Below are 27,350 nucleotides of genomic sequence, written 5' to 3'. Positions count from 1 at the left end.
TTCAAAATATGGGACAGAAATTTCCATTTTTAGAAGTGCTTTTTACCTCTATACTGAAGTATATGCAACTTACTTCTGGACATAAACATGGTATTCATAAAAACTGCAAGGAAGATCACATTACTCCAGTGCTTATTCATATCATTTATGCCAGTTGTATATCAGTGTAACTGCAATGACTTGTGTTTCTACTTTAATTCTCCCTTTTGAAGGATCTCCCCTTTACGCCACCTTAAAATGCCTACTTTCCCAGTGTGAGTTCTATCTTTCATCTCATCTGCCAGTCTTTCAGTTTTTAAACATTCAGCGCAGGAAGTGACCTTACAGAAGTGCGATGCTCTTAAGAAAACCTCTACTTCTAGAAAATCTCCTCTCTCGACTTACTATGGGGAGTAAGTCTCAGAGCCAAACAATAGAAGCATCATCTGCTACAAGGAGGTTTGGGCTAGCATTCAGTCCTGGGTCTGATTTGATCTTTGAACAGTCAATTTATGCTTTACCTCAGTGCTCTCTGTATAAAAATGAGAATGTTACAGAGTTACAGTATAGACTAGTCAGATAATGAGGCATTTAGCTTTCTTACATGAGGTGGAAAAGCATGCTAATTAATGCAGTCTTTATAAACAAACTCAGGTCTTGGAGGAATCATGCTGTACACACTCTTTTATTGTTTTAGAAAGGTGGTGTATTTACCAAAATGGTACCTATATGCCAAAATCCTGATTTATATGGGTGAATGAATTTGCAATGGGGCACATTATAACTTCTAGTATATGTGACTAATTTACAGTCATCCACAGAAGTGAATGCATAATAAGTCATACACGGAGCCTTTTTATCCAGCCTTTTCTTGTTCACATGATCCCTCCAAAGAGGATGATCACAAACTTTTGCTGATACTGAAGAAGTATTTCTCTGAGTTCTGGGTGAGGAAAGTAACCTGTCCTCAGCCAATGGCACAGAAACATGTGTTAAGATTTACACAATTCATTTTTTTCACTTAAAAGTTCCCGGTTTTTGTATTCTCAGTATATCACCCATTACCAACATCAAGTGTGCAGCATAGACTCAAACAGAACATGAACAGTAGTACTTTAAATCTAGATCTTCCCTGAGGAAGTGCAGATGCCCCATGAATTTTAAATTGGAGCTGGGACTGACACCAGAATAACTCTCTGTGAAAGCAAACCAAGGTCAGGCAGGCAAAAAAGAGGCAGTGCAGTACTCTTGCATCCTGTATGACCTTAATTCTAACTGAAAAGCCTGTGGTTCAGATCCTCCACAGAACCAAAAAACACTTTGTTTCACTGCAATACAACATTGCAATGAAATGTCTCCCAGTACGGGCCCATATAAATTTTCATTCAGCAAGAATTTCTTCTTTTCCTTTTGTTTTGTTAAGTTCAAGAGAAGCAAATCCTTTTAAAATGTCAAAGATGCTTATAATGTTCATTTTGAATTCTGCATCTTGGTTAATGGGAGTATTACAAATGCAGCAGTCCCATGTCAACTATGGTCAGCTATCCTGAATTGGATAGTGAATTGAAGAGTGTCTGTGAAAACTTTTTTGATGCCCTGGAACTGTCTTAATACATCTGAGACATTCCATGATCAGTTTTATTTAAGTAAATAGCTTGAAAAATACAGAACAGATGAAAATGTGTCCTCATTTCTAAAAGGCTTTGAATAAGAAATTGAAAGAATTATTCTACTTTTAGATGAGCTAAGTATCTAATTTTACCAGATGATCAATCAATTTTTTTTTGTATATATTCAGTTGTAAGTGTAATATAACAATTGGAATATATAATTCCCAAGTTAAGGAAATGGTTAATAATAAGGGCTGCCTTGATAGATAAATGAGTATTTGTTCTGCTAGATATTTCTATTTAGGAAACTTGTTCATGCTGAGCCCATGATCATTAGGTCAACACTCTATTCCCACAGTATGCTAATCAATGCCTTTCCAAACAACAAACTCACAGTTATTTTTCTCCTGTGGGGAAAGTCAAAAAGCCTATAAAGCATTTATTGACTTTAGGCTCAGGGTTTAGAAACAACTTGTTGAGTTCTGAGCAATGTGTTGTCTGAACTCAGTACCAAGACGCAGGTGAGTGAACAGTTTTCTCCTTTCTGGTAGATGTCACAAGTCAATAAGAGCTACCACATGGGACTTCTGAGGGGCATAAAATAAATTTGACCAGTCAAGAAAAGTAATTAGGCAGCTAGTTCTGTAAATAACCTGAGTTATTCTTCATAAATAACAATTGTAAAGTAGCAGTAGCTGTACATTTCCTACTTGTTCTTCCAAAGTTGTAACCTGTCAGAAATAGAAATATATTTTGAGAAAGGGGAAATTTTTGCTTGAAAACTGCCATGAAAACTGTTGTCAATTTTTTTCAGTTTTTGTTTAGTCACTGAAAAGGGAACACATATTCACACACTGAAAAGGGGCACTACATTTGTATGTAGTGCCCAACTGAGGCCAAGGTGCCTTCACTATACCCAAGTGACCAAGAAAGCCAATGCCATCCTGCTCTGTATTAGAAATAGTGAAGCCAGCAGGGCCAAGTGATGGTCCCTCTGTTCTCAACACAGGAGAGACCACAAAACTCATGCTCATTTTTGAGCCCCTCACCAATAGACGAACAGTAATGTTTTGTTTCACATTTATTATCACAAGCTGTGTAAAAAAAATTATGTTCCTTGTGTCATAATCAATCAGTCACATCATATGAAAGCCCTAATGGGATTTCTTTCTTAAGGTAAGAATTTATAGCTACTGTACCTTGATCAGTGTTTGACTATGAACTATTATTATGAAGTTTAATCCTAAGAACTTGGCCATAGTAAAATCTGTTTCCCCTTTCTTTGAGAAGGCAGGGAAAGCTGAGGGAGATGGTTTTTCAAAACATGAGATGTTTTTACAGGCCAGGAAGCTATGCAGAAGGCCTACAATTGAGGCACAGTTATTTATTCAGAGGTTGTTTGGAAGCAGCCCTAGTGTCTTGGGAGGGAAAAAAAAAAAGACACTCCATTTCACTTTTTGGTCCTGGTTAGCATATCAGACAGTTTGGATGGAACTCATTTGCTCCCATGCTTTTTTTCTGTGCCCATACAGGGTACTAATTTCCATACTCAGATGTATACTCTATTTCTATATTACAGATATCAAAATCATTGCCATTTCTTTGCACTACTACCTGCATCATTTGCATTACTGAACAGTATGTAAGTAGTGAGGGGCACCAATGAATAGACATTTTTTATCATATAAAGTATGGAATTACATAGATCTGAGCAGAGTTTTCTTATGTAGAGCTGGACCGTGCATATTTTACTGAAAACTGTAGGATTTCAATGTGTGGAGATTTATATAGAAGTTGGGCAACCTGTTAGCAAATTTAATCTGTCTGAAAAGAGCATGAAATGGATAATATCTTCCCCATGATGCAACCCATGTTGATAAGCAATTTGGTTAAACAAGATTTAATTAATATCAGTCACAGCTTGATAAAAGCAAAGATATTGAAGAGCTTTAAAAGCTACTTGATCTATCCCAAGGCAGAGGTACACTTGTAATTTGATATTACTCATATCATTAATTAATAATTTTATCTTCATGATTTCCATAAGAATAGTGATTGTGTTCTCACTTACCATATGAAGAAAGGTCACTGAAAATGATGAAAGATGTTTGAAGTCGAGTAACCATTCACACAGTTATCAGTAAGTCTGTCATAAGAATTTTCTCCCTTACCTACTTTTGACAAGTAGTTTTAAGCTAAAATAAAACATTAAGGTGTAGATTAAAAACTGGTCATAGCTTTTGCTTTTAAAATTCATTTTTGAAATCTCTGTTGTTAACACTAAAAGTATATGGTGTAGTATTATATAAATAGATTTATAAACTTAAAAATATTGAATTCCATGCATAACGAATTCCTATTACTTTATTGGTGCTCATTTTGTTGTAGAAGCCTACATGAACTGAAGTTACAATGAAACTTTTCATTTTCTTTCTTCTCTGGGACTTTCTTGAAACAAGGATGTAAGATTCCAGAATTTTTAGTGAGAGGCTAATATACAGCCATATCTGAACACCCTCTACCTCATGATTTTGTGTTTAGAAGGATTTAAAGAACTGGATATCTCTAGTGAGTTGACAAGACATGTCCATATATTTTATCTGTGGTTTACTTGCACAAAATCTAGCTCAGATAAGTCAATAACCTGTTATACCTGCCTGATGGCTGACTGATTTCTTGTCTGATACAAGTTAGTGACCTTATGATACTGATGGACAGTTATCGAGTACAGTTTTCAGAATAGGATGTATAATTTCACAGAAAAGTCATAAGTTATAAGTAAGTCCTCGATATTTAATATTAAAGTACAGGAAGTATAAGAGTAGGTTGATATAGTAAAAATGCAGTCAATTTCCACTTGAGCTACTCAATAACAATTATTGAGAAAATTGTATGGACTTGAATTGTTAGATTTAGTTTAAGTTATAGACCCTTGCAAGAAGTTTCACAGAGACAACATATGTGCTTGGCATCTACTTGCTACTGAGATCTTTATATTAACCAAGATGTCAAGGAATTAAGTGGCCAAGGGAGTAAAAATGTCTGAATGATTTGTCAGAAAGGGCAGAGAAGTACTGATGAGAATTCACATAGAAGTTACGGGTCTGTGGCATGTGACATAGTCACATCTTCAAGGGCATTGCTTTATCTTCTATCACAAAGTTTATTTTTGAAAAAAATCAAGTCTGAACTTTTCCGCCCATAGTCTGATACATTTGGAGACTGATCTTAACTGTTATTCATTGCAAACCATCCTGCTACATACACCCAACTATACCACCTGGACTTATTTAAGAGGATAAATAATGTGTTCTATGTTTGGAATCTTGAACAAGATTTTCTGCTCAAAACAGTAGTATTTTGTCCTGGTTTTTTTTCTCATTTTTTTTTTAATCTGCTAGTTATTACTGCATGTAATTTAAATGTCACACCTCAAAAACGAATCTTGACTTATAATTAGATAACAGGTGTTATTAATAACTGTTTTGCATTTAAAGGAAGCCTATGACTAAAGGCATTTTTTTTTCAAGTAATAATGATGAAGCAAATGCTTATCTTGACAACATGTAAAAATTTCTCAATAGATTCTCTTCAGATACGCAGAAGGCTATGCTTCAATTCAATCTTTAGGCTTAAGAATTCAATCTATAATGAGCATGGGTAAAACAGCATTTTTTGAAAAACAGGTAAACAAACAGAACCTTCCTCATATTCCCTTAAATAAAACATAATTAAGTACAACATTGATTTATAGAATTACTTCTCTGCCATGTACAATAGGATTGCTAGTAATAGTTGTGTCTCTTCTCTGTTGCATTCATTCTTCAGAAACAACCAGAAATACTGAATACATCTTTCTGAGTTTATTGTTCATTAGGTTTTGGCAACAAAATATGTGTGGCCATGAGTTTTCTCTTTTTGGAGGTAAATAGATGCCCCTGGAAAGCTATCTTTTGTAAATTGATGAATTTGAATATCCTCTAGATGTTTTGTCACACCTACTACATAAAACAAAAGAGCTGTTCTGTAGAATTTGTTGTTCAGTATACCAAAGGGCCTCTCCATCATATCTGCTTTTTTTTTTAATCATTTTTTTCAGAGACTGTGTAGCTATGCTATGGATTTCCTCTATATCATACTGAAATAATTTTTATTAAAACAGACCATGTTCATCCATCAGCAGTAATTACAGAAGCCAAGACTGATCACTACCAATACTAATTAGCCAAGTTGATAATTAATGAGTATGATATACCTACCAGTGTTTATAGTGGATATTATTTTACCAGAGACTAGTACCTCAGCTGTGTTATCTTTCAAGTTACAATTCTTTCTTGCCAATGTTAAGAATAAAACTGAAACAAGACTTCTTTATGGATATTGTTTGGTGTTTTATTGATTTTTTTTTGTTTTGTTTTGTGATTGTAGTAGTTATTTCCCCAGAGATGCAGTATAAGTAAGTGGAATTTGAAAAAATTATCCACTGGCATTGTAGCTTATGTAAAAGAACAAATTCTAGACATTTTTGTTTATTTATAGTTCATTTCTTTTTTGTGTTTTGTTTTGTTTTGTTAGAATTTCCAATATTCCCTATTTTCTGCTAAAAACAATAAAACCATTTACAAATTACTTATGGAAATGCTTCTACTTAAGTTTCCACATTTAACTGGCAAGGACAGAAGCTCTCCTTCTGATGTGCCAAGTGTCTATGGTTATATTTTCTTGGATCCAACTTGTACTTTATGCCACCCCACATCAATATCTAGATATCTCTTGTCCACTTAAAACTGGAGTGCAATGTCTCATCTTTGCCACCTCCTTTCTCCTTCAAGATACTAGACCAGAATTCAAGATCAAGGTCTATGTAATTCCATCTGGACATAAAAAAAACTAGTTAAGCATGCTTTATTCTTCTGAATGTTGATAACACAAATAACCACAGTTTCTCATGGGCGTAAATTAGCAAATATTTGTAAGCAGCACAACTCATCTCCTCCCCAGTGCCATTTCCCATCCTGGTAGTAGCACTAACCAGGCTACACTGCTTGCAAAAAGTAAGCTATTAATAAAGAGACTGCTATTTTAATTTATGTATACATTTACAGTCTTTCACCTTGAAAATAAATGTTTGTCTTGGAAAAAATAAAAGAATCCTGCAATTTTATCAGCTATTTTAGTCCATACAAGCTTAATGCAAAGTACCTTGAATGATGGCACAGTATATTTTAGCCCAAAGCTGAAGGACCCTGATTAAATGCATGTTCATGTAATTGGGACTTGTAAAAGTGGATCTGGAGTTACAAGTTTAAGGATTTTACATTTAATTGGGAAATACACATGCTTAGTACCTTTGAAAAACTGTGAAAATTTGACCCCATTTCTTTAATACACACATGACATGATTTAATTCCATTTTTTATTCATACTTCACTTTCAGTACTTATTTTAAAAGTTTATTTATTAAATTCTCAGGAGTTCTTTAAAATATTATTGTTTGATATGACTCATTTATCAAATCCTCAGTAGCAGGGACAATGGGGGAAGAGAAATAACTGTTAGGACTAAGGTTTGAGATATAAATTTAAGGAATGGGAAATATTTATTTGATAAAATAATAAGAATAACAATGCCTCGGAAAATGATTAATGTGTGCAGATGGAATGTGGAAAAGGATTGAAGTAGGAAACGGAGTTAAGCTTTGAAAATAAGAATATATATTTATAAATCTTAACAAGCAACAGAATAAGTATGGGTTGAATTGTAGGAATAAAGGAAAAAATACTGTAGCAATATTATCCGTTAAGATGGCTATCAGGTATGGCACATTTTTTCCCTGAACCTGATGGTTTATGGGAGAACTAGCATAGCTTCTCCAAGTGAAAATCCTGTTTGACCAACCTAGTGGCCTTCTATGATGCTGTCGCTGCATCAATGGACAAGGGAAGAGCCACTGATGTAATCTATCTGGACTTCAGTAAGGCCTTTGACACTGTACTCCACAACATCCTTCTCTCCAACTTTGAAAGATATGAAATCTGATGGGTAGACTACTCAATGGACTAAGAGCAGGATCGAGTCCAGAGAGTGGTGGCGAATAGCTCTATGTCTGGATGGAGATTGGTGATGGGTGGTGTCCCCCAGGGATTAGTGCTGGTACCGCTACTCTTCAATATCTTCATCAATGACATCAACAATGTGGTTTAGTGCACCCTAAACAAGTTTGCTGACAACACCAAGCTGTGGAGTGTGAATGATACATCAGAGGGATGGGATGCCATTCAAAGGGGCCTGGACAGGCTTGAGCAGAGCACCCAGGAAAACCTCATGAGCTTCAACAGATCCAAATGCAAACTACTGGGGGTAGGGGTGGATGGCAACCTAGACATGATCCAGCAATGTGCCCTTACAGCCCAAAAAGCCAACTGTATCCTGAGCAGCATCAGAAAATCTGTTATCATCAGGTTGAGGGAGGTGATCTTGCCTCTCTACTCTGTAACCTGGAGTACTGTCTAAACATGGAGTCCTCAGTACAGGAGAGACATAGACCTATTGGAGCATGTCCAGAGAAAGGTCACAAGAATGATCCATGAAATTGAACACCTCTCCTTTGAGGACAGGCTGAGAGAGCTGGGGCTGTTCGGCCTGGAGGAGAGAAGGCTCCGAGGTGACCAGATAGCGGTCTTTCACAGGAAAGAAAGGCACAGACTCTTTAGTGGGTTCTGATGCTATAGAACAAAAGGAAATGTCTTAAAGCTCAGGGAGGGTAGATACAGGCTAGATATAAAGAAAAGACCTTAAAAGAGATCTTCACCACCCCAGTGGGGGTGGTGAGACATTGTAACAGTTTTCCTAGTGTGAGGTTGATGTCCTGTCCCTGGACACCTTAATGGCAAGGCTGGATGAGGCCCTGAGCAACCTGATCTAGCTGTGTTGTCCCTGTTCATTGCTGGGAAGTCTGACTAGATGGTCTTCAGAGGTCCCTTCCAACTCTAATTATTCTATGATTTTCATCATGAATAAGAAGTTTAAACTGAGAAACTTAATTAAATAAATAGTCCAGCATTAGAATGCTACACTGGGACAATGGAAACTTTACAAAAGGAGCTACCAGTTGCATGCAGGGGAAGAAAACAGCCTGTTACAGCCCCCCAAGTACTGCATCATGCTGCAGCCTTCACCAATATGTAAGACTGCTGGCTTACCGAGGAAATAAAGCAGTATTGTGCTTTGCCACACTGTAGCTGTTCAGTTGTCTGTTGTCTTTCCAGAAGGCAGGATGAGCCTCTGAGCACTGCTTGGTATCCTTTGTACCCACAGGATTGGTTAAAGGTAGCTTTAAGTGGCTTCTCAAAGAGAAAGAAAGTAGAATAGCAATTCCTCTAAAATGTAGTTTCAATAAACTACACAGAAAAATCAGTAGAGAAATAGGTAAGGGATGAAATGATAGCAAAAGAACATAAACCAGGATTGTTACTTTTTATCTCCAGATCTACTACCCTGGCTGTTACGTTGCTTGCTCGCAGAGAATTAAGGCTAGGATCTCTCTGCTGACCTCTGCTTTTTCTGCCTTATCAATACCCTCACAAACATTCCTGTCAGAGGGGCCTCTGAAGCATACTTCCCTGCTTGGCCCACTACAAAATCTCGAAGTGACTGGAGAAAAAAGGTCACTTCTGCTGAGTAGATCCTTGGAGACAACTGAAACCAAAATAAATCCCAGCAGCCTCTATAGACTAGGCCCACATTACTTCCAGCACAAAGTGTTTTTGAACTGCTTTTTCTCCCACTCTCTGATTCTTGTGACAAGTACAGCTTAGAGGAACAAAGAATCCCACTCAGTGGGTTGGCCAGAGGGAAGGAAAAATAAGAACAGTGCAAGTACAAATATGCACTGATTGGGACCCTATGCCGGTAAGGAGTTGGGTTTCATGGTTGTCCCCCCTTAAGAATCAACCAGATTTTTGAAAATTGTATTAAAAAAAAAAACAATAATAGCAGTTGGATTATTTTACATAGTAAAAATCGAATGCTATGTAAGTAGTTTTTCATGAAAAAAAAAAAGCCTGCAATTTTACTGCAAAAATGGAGTAAAATATGCTGAACTTGAATGATTTTCACAGAAAGTAAAATACAGTAAACAGAAAACCACATTCCAGAGAATGAATACCTCATGGGTCTTAAAAGTACTACTGGATATTTTAAAAATAAAGAGTGTTAAATCCAAAAATAAATTGCTTAGAGTAGAATTTAAGTGAAGATTAAGTGCCAGGGTTCAAAATTACAGTTGTGAAAGCTCCAGATTTACTTCTCCTTATACCCAAAGGTGCTTAAATTGCAGTAGCTTGGTCCTTCTTGGAGAAATTCCCTACAGCTCTCATCTGTACGTTCCTACTAGAGCTAGTTTTGACAGGATTCCCAGCTGATACTGACTTGTACCAACACTGATCAGAAGCCAGAAACAGCTTTTTTCCAAATCTCACGAGAGGCTCAAACCAGAAGGCATTCTCAAAATATTTGTCACATACTAACAGCAGCAGGTCCCCCCAAAATCCAGTGCTGACTTCTGTTACTGTTGTTGCAAACCCTATTTATTTGATCAGCAAGTGTTAAGAGAATTTATCTTAGAGAAGTAGGAGATGCAAATAAAGTTCAATTCTGTTGTGTATATGATCCTGTGCAATACTTCTTTTCTTTTTCCTAAGAGAAAATGGGTCTTAATTCACCTGCCACTATGTAACACTGAACAAGGACAAACGTTGTTCTTGTTGAAGTTCAGTTGCAGCACAGTAGTTTTTATTAGGTCAGGAGGAAAGAGTAAACATGAGGATGAATCCATAGCCTGGAATGCTTGCTTGGAAAAGGGAAATCCAGACCTCAGCCAAAAGACTGTTGGCACAGTTTCATTTTCCAGGGTCTTCCAACTAAAACAGTGTTGTGGTTAAAGCAGTCTTTGTGCAAGTAAGTATCGCTGGTTTGAATCAACTCTAATAAGAAACTTGAAAAGCCTGACATCTGCTTGATGTTTTAGAAAACCGTGGTACCCTCTGTCCCCAAAAACCACTCTTAGGTTTGGAGCCTCATCTATGTGAGTGAACGCAGGCACAACCCTGCACTGGAAACAAAAGGGATGCTGTTCAAAGCCCCACGTTGCCCCCAGCAGCATTTCCTGTTGCCTGTCCTTACAGTGATATTGTAGGATGCATTTGGCCCTGTACTTAGCATACCAATTATTCTGGATCATGTTCTGAAAGCTCCCAGTGTTCTTCTTGGCACCAAACCTAGACCCAGATTTCACTTAAATTTTCATTATGGTCTCATTAAAATGTGGTTTACTGCATGTAGGTTTTTCAGAACTATTGTTGAAAGCATCTTGGAGAGTGATTTCTTAATCTGATGGTGGCAGTGAAATGAACCAGTTTAATGTTGGGTGGAATAGTCAATCATCAATCATGTTGTATCAAATTGTAGCAGATTTTAAGAGGGGAAGAAGGAAAAGTAAAAGAATTTCCATTTACAAATTTTATTGACATTTCACAAGTCAAAATTAATCTCAGCATGTCACATAACCTAACTCATGTGTGTTGTTTGGAGAGGAGGCTCTATTTTTCAGAGTTTGGTGACTTAAGAGCTGAATTCATGATTTAAGGAAAACCACTCAAACAATTTGCTGTTGGTTCTGCATCCAAAGTTACTCATTCTTTTCTCCCCACTTCAAGCCTCAGATTGCATGACTAAATACAGCTCCTCCACCCTGATGTATTTATAACACTCTCAGTGTCATATAAGATGAAACTGAAGAAATATTTAGATTTTACCTGAGGAAAATCTGAAGGACAATGTATTACTCTAAAGATAGAAGGAAGGAGAAAAATTTGAATGAAATGATGGAAAGATTGATTGTTAGACTGTGAGGATAAAGCACTCTTCCACTGATATATGTTGATTGACTTTGTACACCCCTGATCTGGTAAATGAAAAGTGTCACATGGAAAGAATTGCACAAGCAGTAGTTGATAAAGAATACTGAGAAGTTTGATAATATGCAAGATTTATTAGTTCAGAAAATATAGGAAGTTGGACATTAGAAGCTCTACAAAGAAACCAGTAAAAGGAATTTCACCAAGACTTAGCATGATTTTATTTTTCATTTTATCAGGAGATAAGCCTTGGAAATTGAGGTGACTTTTCTTTCACCAAACTTCATATAAAATACAACTTGGATATTTTTCTTTTTCTGCATTTTGACATTCCAGATAGTCCTGTGCGCAGTATCAGTGTGGCTAGACATTGTTTTGAAAGACTGCTGCAGTAAGATCTCTTGTATCAGAGGTACAAATAGCCATCAGAATTGGTGGGACAAATACTGTAATTAATTTTGTTTCCACTGATTGCCTTGATCCTCTTGTTTGTTTTTTTGCCTGAGTTAACTTATTTTGATACTTCATGCAGTTCATCACTATGGGATTTTAATTAAATTGATATATTAACTGTTTGGTAATTACAGTTGAAGTATCTGTTGTAAATGTCACGCTACTGTGCTCTCACCCCAGGTCAGCAATGAATATGAGATGTTGTGCTTCATATTTACCCAAGGAAATTAAAACATAAAATAATTTATGATATATCATGATCATTAGAGGCATTTATTAAAATTATTTATTATCATTTGTGATGCAGTGTTTCATAAATGCATAATGTTCTCTGTGTAAGTAGAGAATAAGATATAAATATGATGAGATTTAACTTTGGTGTCAGTTGTAGCCCTTCTGTGTGGCCATGTACTTACTCTGTCTTGCCTTCCCTGGTGAAAGCTAGGCTAAAGAAGAGAAGAGAGAACATTCCAAACAGCTAGGAATTTTTAACCGTAGTCCATACCTTTGACTCTCACTGTCCTAGAATGGATATGTTATTACAGTAAGCAAAGACAAGGATTTGGGTAATTTATCTGTAGTGTCATAGAAAGGATTGTGAAGATGTTTATTACATAAAGTATGAAAATAAGTCTACTGTACAAAGTATGCATTGTCTGATAAAGAGGAAATTGTTAACCAGTTGAGCAAGTATTTCTACCGAAGAAATATAGAAATTTCTACCTAACGAATGTTAGAATTCTCTAGAAAATACATACAAAATTATATATAAAATGTAAAAAATACATTATTAAAGAAAAAATTCCAGTCCAAAAAGTGTATTTAGTCATAATTCCAGTTCTTCCTATCTATAGAAAAATTTACCTTATAGAATTAATATTTCAGTGTACAATATACTCACATATTTGACGTGATTAAAATAGAAATCTCTTCCATATAGGATTTCAGATTCTGTTTCATGGATTAAATAGACATATCACTGGAACATAAAATATAGTTGCTCAAGATACGCTATTTAGCATCATTTTTAGCAAGATCCCCATTGAAACTGAAACCATGTTATGCAAGGCTTAAAATCAGAACATTAAAGTGCCAAGAAGAGCTGATATTGTTCTTTTATAACTATGGAATTCAGAGGTCTTAAAGGTGGAATCAAATCACTTCTAGCAGGCACATAGGATGATATGAACTAACCACCTTTTGAACCAACTGCTTGATTACATCTGTATCTGCCCTATGGAGCAGTATGGTGAACAGTTTGTCTGTGTCCTTTCACATCATTATTGGGCTGTCAGTGCAGCATTGCCATGTGCTCTGCTCTCCTATAGAGAGCCATCAGCACACTTAGGGAAATCCTTCTGTGAAGATGATTAAAGGACAAAGGCTGCAGGATACACTATGAAGAGCACCTGGCACAGAATGATTATACAGCAAGCAACATCCTCTCTCCTGTCTTGTTCTGTTAAACACTTAATCTGGCATCAAAGTTTGCAGTTCTAAGGTTTATAGTCCTGTTGCTTTCTACTAACATGGCTATTTTGATGTTACATTCTCTGAGGTCGTTAATGATCTTGTACATGTCGAAAAAATCAATATAAATAAAAGAGAGATATTCAGAATACAATAACCAGCACTTCATCAAAATAACTCACTACATAAATTCCTAAATGTGGAGGATTTTTTAGAGATGATTGCAGTTCCTTGACATTGCTCTGCTGCCAGTATGCATATTTCTTATTTTACAGTGTGCTGTAGATAGAGCACTGTGATCAAGTTACTTAAATTTATCTTAAATTTATTAAGTTAGGCAGCTTTTTCCAAACATCAAATTCTGACAAGAACACTGACATTATATGAAAACTGCCTCACTTAATAAAAATGTGTGTATTCTGAATGTGCTGTTCTGCCTGGAGTGCAGTTTAACTGCAGAAAAACTCTGCATACAGGACTCAGAACAATGGGAGATTATAAGTAGGTTATTACATTTAAAACATACATTTAAAAGAGCTTTTGTCTGTAATTTTATGATCTTATATATTTAAAAGCTTCATAATTTTTTGAAAGGCATAGGTAAAATGCAGTTTAAGACTTCATCCCAGCAAATGTTGAAAAGTTAAAAGTTCCACTGTAGTCCTGGTTTTGTTTTCATTGACTACCATGAGACAAGGATTTCTTGTTTTGCCTCTGAGATTCATTGCGCACCCTCAAACAAGTCACTTAGCTTCCTGATACCTTGACTTCTTCTGTAAAATTTAAAGAGTCATACTTAGTTACTTTGTGTAGGCATCATGATGCTTAATAAATATAAATTTTTTAATCTTATGCGAGCCTTGGGAAGCAGACTCTTAAGAAAGTTGTTAATAAACAAAATATTTTTATTAATTGATGCCTGGGAACTATCAGGTCACAGCCTGAACCAGTGACTGAGCACCTGGTAAAGGGGCATTGCCATCCCGAAGAGCACAGGTACAAGTAATTTACCTGTGTGATTGGAAGGTGTGGACCCTGTGTCCTGCCCTCTGTAACCTCATTTAAGGACAGGCAGTCAAAAGAGAAGAATCTCTTCTTAGATATTGCTCTCTTTGGGAGTTCCTACCAAGCCCTAATCCTTGGAAAGGTGCAAGCTATTTCTCTTCTGTTACCAAATTGCAACAACTATCTTGGGTGATCTGAAACTGGTTAAACTGTATCAACTGCCTCCTTACAATGACATACACATGACACGATATTGCAACACTTCGGTAAACATGATCTTAGATTAGACAAATTATTCTTGAGTGGAATTTAGCACTGTTATTAGCAATCGATTCTTCGAGTCAAGTTATCATCAACGATTCCAAATGAAAGTCAATAAAAGCAGAAAAAGTCTAGAAAACTCGGTGTTCAGTTTACTGGTCAAGAATCTGGACTTTTTGACAAAATAGTAGTCACAGTCTGAAAATATATTTGGTAGTATGTTAAAATCACAAAACCATCAGTTCGATTAAAGCTGCACAGTGTTGTCAACTTGGATGCTGGAATTTAAGATAATTCACTTTTATTTTTATAGAGTACAAAATATTATTCCCAAATCTAATATATTACTTAAACATTAGCATTTAAGGGAGATAAACAGTGAAATCTGGACTGGTAGGATCTGTATTGACTATACATCAGCTTTGATGGATCTAGAGCATGTGGGACAACTTAGTTTGAAGAGCCACTACTTTAATAGCTGTGGATAAGACAAGAAATCATTCTCTTTCAGAGCTTCTGTATTTTTCTCAAAGTGAAATTTAGTATTAGTGAATAATTGAAGTGCATTGAGCCCTCTGTGTAGACATGGAGGAGAAAAAGGCAGAGAAGTCCTGAATACAAGTCACCTTCTCAAGATTTAACACTAACAAACAGCTGTTTACAGTAGTTTATTCCCTCGTGATTTTTTTTTTCTCCTTATAGTATCTAGGATCATAACCATGAGATATTCCATCTGCTGCTCCAACACTTACTTGGATTAAAGATTCCTGTTGGCCTTCTGGAATGTAGCAAAATTTGATCTTTTCAGAGTAGCAGGCTGTCCTAATAACATGGAATCTCTCATCAGAGCACCTTGAATATTATTTCATCTGAACAAGACAGGCACCAAGATACCACAGAAAAATAGGTTCCCTATTTGTTTCAGTAATTTTGTCATCAGATCTGCTATTTCTCATTCACTACACCACTGAGAATAGAAATTCAGACAGACATCATGTTAAGTTTATTTCTAACACATTCATACACTATGGAAAACATAGTGATATATTCATAAGCTCTCTATCAATTGTTTGGGGTAGGAATTTATCTGAGCATGTAAGCTGATTCATCTGCTGGCCTCTCAGCTGATTTCTCTTTGGAAGTTAAAGGCTTTGGATTGTTTGACTGCAAGAAGTGTGTTGATTTGCATCAGATGGAGTCAGAAGTGTAGTGATGGATGTTTATTCTCTCTGAATATTCACCCTAAGCACAAGTAGAAACTTTCTGTGAGAAACAAAGAGACATCTAGAAGAAAGTAGATTTATTGTCTTAAGACTATCTGGAAATGCCTGTGCTGTGAGATAGTTATTTACACTGCAGATGCATAAGTTTTAACTGTTGAATAAGCAGTATGCTGTTGTTGATAGTTTAGATGCACTTATATATAAAATGAAGCTTAGTTTATGAAAACTTTTTATGCTACAGACAATCAATCTGGCAGAATTGAGAATGAGGAATTATGTGTAATCACCTGTAAAAGAAAGATTTTCTTCACATGAGAGATTCATCAGTCACTAACAGGGTTAACTCCTTGTAAGAGGCTCCCTTAGGCATGAAGATGTGATCAGCACATAGTAGGGCTCTGCAAAGAAGATGTTGTCTTGAAAAACTGATTATTTTCATCTTGAAGAACAAGCAATTTATTTCTGGTTATTTCAGCCAGTGTTTTATCTTGAAGTCTCTGTTTAGGCTGTATGGTTAGGCCATAAACATCATTGTGTGTATCTAAAACCACTTGGCACGTAGTTGTTGCTGAGGCTAAGAAACTTCTCTTTTTCATCTCATTCCTCTGAAATAGTGAAGTTTTGCACAGGCTCTTTACGGTGTGTAATTTGAGCTGTCTAGTTCTCTCAGTTATCTTTCTGTCAAATGTTATCTTCCATAATGAAAGATTCTTATTCACTATACTTTTTGCTTTCATTCACGATTCTATCATTGCTTTCTTTTCAAATACGGCCACAGTTTGTCTAGCAAAAAGGTAGAAACTTAACACAGTATAATACTGGAAGAATTTGACTAGCTAATTTACTCTGCTGATTAGTAAAACTTCAATAATATGTTTGTTATGTGATACTTGGAAAATATCTTCCAATATCTCTTCTCCAATTTTTAAGTCCTTATGACTATGGAAATTCCAAACTAAGTTTGCTTTCTATACAAACCTCGGTAGTACTAATCGTAACTAAAGGTGTAAATATCCTCTTTTTTTCCTCATCTACAGTGAGGAATCAAATGTTGAAGTTCTGAAGGCCTTGACAATATCCATTCGAATTTCCTCTGTTGTTAACTGTGATTACCCTATACATGTATGATAGAACTCACTTGTGTCTGGAGATCTAAACTGTAAATAAACAGTCAAAGGGATAGTCTCGCATGATCTTGACTCCACACACTCCCCCACCTCTCTGTGGTAAGGGAGGTCCACTTCTTCTGTGGATTCTGTCAGCAGACAGAGGTCTCAGTGGACCTGCAGTTTTGCGTCTGTGAGTTTTGTGAACAGAGAGGCAGAATACAAGCTTGTCCTAATGAGCAGGCTGTAATTTCAATGTAAGAGGGAGTGGAGAAATGGTTTTTTTCCTAATAATTATTGAAGCTAGGAGGGAATTTTATTCCCGTGGTGCTTCTTTGGAAGGAATATTTTGTTTTGGCTTGCCTTTTCAAGTGGAAACATAACTGAATTAAAAAATGACATGCTGAGTTCTAGGAGTGTCTTTTGCAACATTTGCCAGAGAAAAGCACTGGGTAGAGGGCAAGTTGTCATTGAGTTTTTGAAGCTTGAGTGCACTTTTCATACCCTGATGCTGAATAGTAAGAAGTGTAATGCAGCTTACCATAGAAAGTCTATGAATAATGCTAATAAAAATGGAGTGTTCATGCTGCTGTTCTCCTCTCCTGACAAAACATAGCCACCTGCTCCATACTTTTTCACTGATAGAATATGAATACAAACTTCTTTAGAAATGTGATTAGTTAGTATAGTCACAATGAGGAAGTAATTTCAGAAGCATTCGGGTCCTTTGTTCAAGTTTCTCTCCACTCTGTTTGATAAGTCATAAGAAATTATATCGTTATTTATGAAGTTATTTCAGTAATGTTCTTCTGTGCATTATTCTCTTCAGTAGTAATAATGGAAATGCTACTGATATTACTTTAACACCAGTGTGAGTGTAGATCAATATGATTCTATATGGAGTTGACCAACGGTCATCATAATTATTTTTGTATTGATTTCTTGAAGAAAAAAAGATCACTGCCATGATGAAACATAAACTGAATTGAAATCCTTGTTTTGTAGACATTAACCACTGATTGATTTAATGAATAACCAGAATAGATAAAAGTGATTGATTGTATTAACAATCAAAACATTTGAGAAACTGTAAAGGATGTAAATAGCAACATATAAGTAATGTTAAAATGTTACAGAATATAAATTACATTTAAATGCTGCTGACCATCAAAAGTATTGTTAAGTCCATAAAATCTGATTTCATTAGGACCACCAAAATGAAACAGTGCATCCAGAAGTAGTGCTTTTGGGCAGGCTTGTTGTCTTTCTGGAGTCATATTAACTAATGCTCTAACTGAAGAAATGTAGTTCACTTCTATTCTTGATTTTCCTCTGATTATCTTATTACAAAGAAAGAGAATGAAAAAAAATCCACCAAGAACTAGAATTCGTAGTTGGCTTTTCTTTTGCATGTCTTTCCCAGTATTTGTCACCGGTTTACGGGCAGGTTCGGCCCGGTTCCGTGACAATTGGTGCGGGGGACCCACGGACCCACGCCCCAGGAAAGGGGAAGGGGGAAAGGGAGAAGGGAAAAGGGAGATGGGCCTAGGAACAATACAGCGGCAACGATCTGAGGAGGAAAGCTAATTTACTAAATAGATATCGGAAAGCAAAATAACACAATATAATACAATATAATTGGAATTAAAGCTAATAAATCAAATAAAATGAGCAAGAGAGAGTGTCCGATAAACCGAAGGCCTTACGCTAACGCTGAAGGCGGACGGCAGCGAGCAGCCACTGCTGAGTCGATCCCAAAGGAAAAAGAGTGTCCCGTGACCGCAGACAGTTTTTATCTTTCTCTCTGAGTGTAAACACGTAAGAACGCAAAGCATCGCACAGTCCTCTGGGGAATGGAGTTCTTCTTCTCTTCTGAGACAGGTATACCTGGAACTATCGATGATCCACGGAGCTGGAGCATTAACTCTTTAACTCTAAATGCACTACATGATGTTATGATGTGGAATACCAGTACCAAAAATCATAAAACCATGACAGTATTCCATAGAGAACTTTGTTTCTTTTTGCATTTAGTTTTTTCAGTCTTAAAGGAATGATGTTTTTCACTGAGAAGAGAGATAATGTATCACTTATGTTACTGTAACATAATTTTGCAACATACTAAGAAGGGTCTGTTGTTTTGTCACAGGAAATGTGTATCTTCGTATTCTTCCTTTGTAAACAAACATGACATCAAGCTTTCTCTACTAACAACTGGGAGTTACCCAGTAGTTAAATTAAATTTCCTAGAACATTGTCTGAGTCAGCATAGTAAATACAAATTATATGTTTCAGTATATGCCAGGAAATGAAAGCTTACAGAGGGAGCTTCTAAACAGTACAATTCATCCTAACATTTTTTTTCCTCTCTGAATGAAATTCAATCCCATACGATATTCAGGGTTTGCTTACACTCTCTATTTTAAGAACTAGTGGAGACTTGTGTAGTGTAGTGTAGTTCAAAGGTTTCATTTGTTCATGAAATTTTACCTGTGTGCTACAAGGCAGCCACAAAGGCCTATCAACAGATTTTGCTTAGATTAGGGTGAGACCTGGAGTAATTTTTCTACTTTCCTTACCTTACTCTCCTTTATTTTGGATACTGCTAAATCATGTCAGACATGACTTACAGCTCTTGGACTTGCAAGCTTAATTCTGAACAGAATATTGCCTTCTTTAGGCAAATCTATTTAAAGGCAGGTTTTTGAAAACATCAAATGATCTTCACTTTGGAAGATATCCTCAGGGTCCTGTAAGTCTACAGTTCTCTTGATCCTCTTCCATGTCATAAATAACATGCTATACTACATAAGCTTTGTTTTCAGTCCTGAAGCAAAACAATAATTGGAAACATGAATACAATGAATGCTCTTTCAGTAGATACTACTGTGTTTTGCCATTGTTTAGAAAGTTAAGTGCCTGTGCGCTGAAGATTGGAACATGAACAGAAAATCTAGACTTGAACAAGAATCATTCCTTTAGCTACCCATTAGTCATGGGTAAGATATAGCAAGAAAGTGTGTTTCTTTCTACCAGAGACTAGCAGACTGCTAATATCCGCAGATACTAGAGAAAAATTATACAAAATGATAGTGTACTGTAAGTGGACTATCTTTGTGATCTTTCTGCCTTTTCTTCTATAAAGTGTAGCATTTCTTATGCATGAAGCAAAATTGTGCGTATTAGGAGAGGATGCATGGAAATAAAAAGGCTTAGAACATAGGAGCTGTTCAGAAAAAGGTTACACAAGCTCACATATGCATGCAACTATACTAATGTAGCAAAATATGACTGAAAATCTTGGTAGGATTTTCTATGAATGTATTTGTCACATTTTTCTGCCTACAGGTCCTTCAGAATGCCTTTGTATTCACAAAACACGTAATTGTAGGGGTCAGAATGGACCTCTAGAGATCCCTTCCAACCCCCCTGCCAAAGCAGCTCCCTAGCCCAGGTTGCACAGGTAGGCGTCCCAGCAGGTCTTGAATGTCTCCAGAGAAAGAGACTCCACCACCTCTCTGGGTAGCCTGTGCCAGTGCTCTGTCACCCTCACTGTGAAGTTCTTAGGCACTTTTGTGCAGAGCTTCCTATGCTTCAGTTTGTGGCCACTTCCCCTCATCCTATCTCCACACACTGCTGAGAAGAGTCCAGCCTCCCACTCCTTAGATATTTATAGATGTGGATTAGATCCCCTCTGAGTCTTCTTTTCTCAAGGCTGAACAGACTCTTTCCTCATAAGAGAGGTGCTCCAGGCTTTTATCATTTTAGTGGCCCTTCGCTGGATTCTTTTTAGGAGATCCCTGTCTTTTTTTGTGCTGGGGAGCCCAGAATTGGGCACAATACTCCAGTTGCATTTAAGATGAAAACTATGTTGGTGAAATACATTATCATTTCAGAAAATTTCTGTTCAATGTTTTTAGAGAACCCACAGCAGCATTCTATTTATGAATGGCTAATTACAGTTGTGTTTTGGGGTATAATTATTTTTTATTCCCAAATGCTCATTTGTGGACATGTTAAATCATAGTAAGCACTTTGTTTTTTAGCAGTATCATTGCTAATTAACTTACAGGTGAAATATGTATAGTTGGAAATTTTCTGGAAGGCCTTCAGTCCTTTCATGCCTGTCTGCTTACTAAGAGCTCATCACAGTGTTTTCTGTGGTTGGATTCCCTGCTTTACCTTCTTGAGAGGTGGTACTTCTCTTACAGATGAGAAGAACTGAAGCAGTTTGTCTATTTGAGGTAGATAAAGATGCACATAGATAAACCTAGGTACACATAGAACAGTGCTTAATAGACTCGCCCTTTTAAGAGTTTTATTCCAGACCTTTTAATAACCTGTGATATTCCCTCTGATTTCTTTCCAAAAGTTATAGTCTGGATGAGTAGCATTTCACTGAAAATAAAGTACTGTGATAAATACCATCACTGATAAATATGAATATTGCAAAAAAATATGGAATGTATACAGACAAGAACCTCACAAATGCACATTATAAAGTATTACTGCAAAGGATCAGAACTGTCTATCACATTTACCCCAAATGTTTCAGTACTCTAAAAAAGAAGGAAAATTCCACTCATCAAATGAGATTCTGTTCTTCTGCTACCACTACTGATACTATAACTTTGGTAAAGGTTTTTTCAGGGCTCTGCTGGAACTAGCAGTCTACAAGTCTCTAATGGAAGCAAATGATAGACCTCCTAAAGCAACAGTGTCATTTCTCTAATGTGTAACTAAAAGTATTCAAGTGAAATCTAATAGCTTCTATTTTCCCAAAACATTATTGAAGTAATTGCTTCCTCTTTTTGCAAAGTAATATTTTAAGCAGCATTTGTTAAAAAAAAAAAAAAAGTAGGTAACCTAAACTATAATATAGAAATGTAAATTGCTAAGACAATATATTAGTAATTCCTAAGTAGTGTAAGCAGAAGGATTCAACAGCCCAAGAAACCGTGAGCTAAATAGGGCCTGCCTGGGTATTATGGATCGCTTTCTCATTGTCTAGTAGTCTGTGGGACTCAGCTCATCCTACTTAGTTTATTGATTATTCATTCTGTGCATTTCTTTATCTGTCATAAAAGTAGAGTGTGACAGCTTTGTTGTACTCTCTCTATATTTCCATTTTCATTCTTTTGCATTTTGGTGTATGTATTTATATACATGGATACTTGAGTAGTGTGGATATGAATATGTATTTATATGCACATATATAAGATCAAATACATGAATAAAATATTAATAATGTACAATGTGATTAAATATAGAAACAATACTTGGAAAACACTGTATATCTGAGCACATTGCCTTTCTTGGCATAAGCTATTTTTCACACTGATGTTTATTGTGAGTATATATAAACAAGCAAGAAGTAATAAAAAATGTATAGGGAATGGGTATAATGTGAGTGCCCGGTGTTCTACACTTCCATAAGTACTGACTGTTGAATGTCAGAAGGTTTTCTTATTTCGTTCTTCTCAGTCTTTCTCCCTTAAACAAACCTGCTTTGTTTTCTATTATAATAAAACTCCTTTCCATTACCTCTGTGAGGCAAGCCCAACCTTAAGCTGCGGGTTTCTGCTCTTACCTTCAGTTATGGCACTCTTGGTCTTCAGCATGCTTCATTGCTGCTAACTCAAAGCACTGATGTAATCGTAAACGTGGAGCCTTCCTGCTAGATGTGAGTGAACATTCTCCAGCTTTGTGTGTGGCTGGGGAGAGGGGGATGCTGGGGCCACATGCTTCTCACCTTGCTATGTTGTTGAACACTGGGGATTTTGGAAACTGTCGTCTGCTTCCTGAGGAGGTGGAGCGCTGTAGTCTGTGATTCCTCTGCGCAGCACCATGGGCAGCAGCTGACAGCCTGGGTGTGCTTCAAACCAAGGAAGATTACTGCAATTGAGCTGCTACATTTCCCCCAGAGGCAATAAGTTTCCTCTGCAAGCTTTCATGTTCTTCAGACTGTCTGTTGGTAGTGACTAACCCATTGAGAAGAGCAGTGTGTGAGGGAAGCTTGCCCCATCAAAGTGAGGGCCAAGGATAGGAGAATCACTTTAAATCTCTATAAAGAGAGGGAATCTCTCTCTTCTTTCTGATTGTGTGTGCACACTTTATAGAATATGTGATTAGAGCCTTGCATTAAGCTGACAGTGCAGGCTGAACCTGGAACCTTAACACTGCAAGTATTTAACCTCCTTGAAATGCTGACAGCAACATTTGGTTTTAATGTCTGTAAGGCCAAATTCTTCCCTTCCATACTTTCATTGGCTATAGTTAAATTATGTCACAGAAAATCCTGAAATCATCAACCCTTATGTTCTTAAATTACTAATAACCTTTAGACACATGGTGCTGTGTGAAATAAATAAATCTCCTTTCCAACTTTCAAAGAAAAGTGAGAATGTACGAAGCACCACTATTATATTCAACTGTTCTGCTTCATTTCAGCAGGCAGAATCCCATTAGTGGGCTTCAGTGCCTGAGCATGATTCTTTCTGTCTAGTGATGCCAGCTGACCCACAGAGGCAGTGATAATAGAAAAGTGCTGCACTTTATTCCAATTAATTTCTCTCTGAAATTAAAACAATATATGATATGTTTATTATTAAATATGCTCACTATTATGAAATATTATAATTGTGTATATACTGAAACATCTATAATCTGGAACTGCCTAAATCTCAGCTATCTTTTTGCAATCTCATTGAGAGTACTATATGACAAGACAGATGTTTCCCATTGTATAATTAGAAGCCAGTGATGTAGATAATTTGGCCTGTCCAGCAAAGTAAATGCTGGGGAACATGCACCTGAAACAATCCCATCTGATGTGAGTCATTGCTCCCCTATGGCACTGTGCCAGAGAAGGTGTGTGCTGCTCTGTAGATAGTGAGTTTGGCTTAAGGTTATTGCAAAGTAAACATCCACAGCACTCACTTCTGACAGGTCATGTTTCCAAATAGGAATGTTCTTGAAGACATTCCCCCTGTCTGGGTGTGCTGTACAGATCATGTATTAAAATTAGCATTTCTTTTGACTCATCAAGGAATAAACTTGTACTTCACCGGAGCATGTGCCCGGTTAGCTAGGCTTAGGAGGTAGGAGTAGATCCAGATTTAAGTGGTGGGCTAAGCTGCACACTGAAAAATCTGAAGAAAAAAATTCTCTGAAGTCTCTTCAAATAACCACACACACTAAGGACAGTTTCCCAACATTTTTAATTCTGTTAGCAATCTTGGCTTTTTTTTTTTTTTTCTTTTCTGGAGGTCATGTGTTGTTAACCAAAATCATTTCATGCTAAATCTTAAGCAAGCTTAATCTGTCTTTCAGTTCTGTGTGAGAAAATCAAGAAAAGTCAAGTGCCCACCCAACATTTGTTTCTTTGGGTTTTTGCTTTTGTTCCTGGAGGGAGGATTCTTTCACATTTCATGTCAATCATGGAATGCTGCCTAGAGGTTGGAAAGGGGGGATCTGCAATGTGTGGAGCAAATGTTCCCTGCAACAATATCAGTGTTGAATTATCTCTTGTGAACAAGTATTATTTTTGCCATTCATGTTTGCATAAACTCCTTGCTTTTTTTTTTTTTTTTGGGTGTGGGATGGATGTATTTGAGAAGAGAGGTCTGAATCTTCAGGAATAAAACCTTGTTACTGGGTCATCCTGCATGTAATCGACAGAATTGCAGCTTTCCTTTCAACCTCACGGCTATAATTGTGCTTGAATTTATCTTTTCCATTAAGGTTCAGACTGATTTCTTTGTCTTTTTTTTTTCCTCATTTTTCTGGCTATCTACACACACTCTTTGTCTTATTCTCATATATGTGTGTACACAAATATGTGTGTACACACACCCACATACTTCTATAGGGGAGGTGCGATTTAATTTCCCAGTGCATAGAGCATGGCCTAAGTCGTATATGTGCGCTGTGTTAAACCCCTGAGGAATGGAGGCTGAGCTCTTCAGCCAGAATGGAATTGGTATTATCCACTCTTGCACTGAACTGGACCTGTGATTTTGTTCCTAATTCAACATAAACTCCACAGAAACCTGAAGCAGTATTCTCTTTATGATAGACAGTACATTTCAGTCCTTTTAAATGATTTTATGTACAGTCAGTGACAGAACTCTGGGTACAGAAAAGAGTGTATTTTTGATGCATTATTTTCCTTATTATTCTCACAACAGTTCCTCCTTATGTTTTAGAAACATCAGCAGGTGTTTGCTTTATTTAAGCACAACACCTTGGATGTGTTCACAGCATGAATTGAGTCTGCTGTGCTCCTGCAGTAAACCAAAGGTGCTCAGCAGTGGCCTCTTACAAGCATGTGCGTGCCTGATGTTGGACAGTTTGTTAGAAATGATATCCCATTTAAACCTGGCTTGCCGGGGCAGCGTGGTGGATTGCAAGTCTCTGTTTGGGATCCTGGCACAAGGCACTCTCATGCTACGTTGTTCACTGTCCTGTTTGATAGTGCTTCTGTCACTGCTGTCCTCTCATTCCTGTAGGTATTTGGCATCTCCAGGGAGCACTATCTTTGTGCGAATGAGGAATATGACACTGCAGGATGCAGCTAGGGCACTAATGGGTCAGTGAGTGACAGCTGAGCCTGCTCTCTGAGGTATTGAGCTGGCTATCGCTGCCAGGAGCACAAGGTCTGTACAGTGAAGTGTGCCAATTTAATTTTGTCACATGTGGCCTGGGTTGTACAGATAGGGCTGCTCCTAGCACTCCTTGACAATGCTAAAACTGATTCAGGCCACTATGCAACATTAAAAGATGCTAATTAGAAAATAATTGTGCTGGGTTGTATAAACTTCACCGTTGTAATACATCTTAAAAGCCCCTATAGAATGGCAAATAAGGTATTTTAATGTGTTTTACACGGAAAATGAGACACTAGATTTTGTGATTTGTAACAAACCATGGTACAACTGTCATCATCCAGTAAATCAGAAAGCAAAAATAGCTCTTAAGCACCAAGCAGTCTGCTTTATTTGCTAATTAAAATGGGTTTTGGAACTGCTCTTCAAAAATGATTGCTCTAATTAATTCGTTGTTCTTTTGCAGTTCTACCTTCTAAACCATTTGAGTACAGGGCAATCCCTTGTGCTTCTCCAAAGCATGACAGCCAGCAGGGTAGGGTAGCCTTCCCTTCCTCAGAACAACAGGCCTTATTGCTTGTCATTGTTTATTAAATGTCTGTTATATACCAGAGCTAAAAGGTCATCCATATACACATTCACAAATCTGTTTGCAATAAAATGCAGTATAAACGAAATTTTTAATTAACAAGTCATATTTTTAATTTACGGAGAAATAAAAAAATAAAAAAAAAACAGATGATCACTTTTATAAGGCTGGTGATAGATTTTAGCTTTAATTATTTTTTAAAACTTAATAAAAGATTGTGATTATTGTAATTGCTTTTCCTGTCACTGTGATATAATCTTTCATTTGTGTTTGATGGATGGAATTCAAAGTAGTTTCTATAGTTGCTTTTTAATCACAACACGGATTACTGCCGTGGCTAAGCAGAGTACAAGGCATCATGTATGGAAATTAGTTAAAGAATGGATACACTTGTTACTTCACAGAGTGCTCAAAAGTTTGAATATGACACACAGAACAGAGATAAGAGGAGATGTAATTGCAGTATTGGTTGTGAATATACTATCTGATAGAGGTAGCCTTGCTTTTTCTCTAAGACAATGATTCTGAGACTGATCCTGCTATCTGTGCATATGTGTAGTACATATCTTACTCACAGGTTTTGGCCTTATGACTGTTGTTAAACTGCTGTTTTAATGACTTGTTCAATGCATGAATAAGTTTTTTCCTGTTCCTTGAAGAATGAGTCCTGAGCAGAACTCCACTGAGGTTAGTATAAATATAGATACTTAGTGATTACAAAATCTATTTTAACAAATCTAAAAAAACCAATTAAAATATATATGCAGGTATATGAAATAATGTACAAACAGCTTCTTGTACAAAAATCCACTAGCTCCTCAATATCATCATATACAAATAAATAACAGAAAATATCCTGCACATATGTGGCTAGAGTGAACTCTAATCTTTATTCTGAAGAAAGATGTGAATCAATCCTGTCATGTATTATTTGACCAGGTTTACTAGAGTAGCTAAAAACAATGTTTAAAACTCTTCAGATTCTCATTGCAATCATATTTGGAACTAACCTCTTTTCTACAATACTGTAAAAATTGCTGTGATTTCAACTCAACATATTTTAGAGAATTTAAGATATGAAGGATAAACGTCACTTGATCTAGGGTTTGGTTAGGGTGTTTTGCTGGCAAG

This window comes from Cyrtonyx montezumae, unplaced genomic scaffold (genome assembly GCF_038088225.1).
Source record: "Cyrtonyx montezumae isolate F1298 unplaced genomic scaffold, pur_monq_1.0 scaffold_2, whole genome shotgun sequence".
Lineage (NCBI taxonomy): Eukaryota > Metazoa > Chordata > Aves > Galliformes > Odontophoridae > Cyrtonyx > Cyrtonyx montezumae.
The sequence above is the reverse complement of the archived record's forward strand: the minus strand, read 5'-3'. Positions refer to the sequence as shown.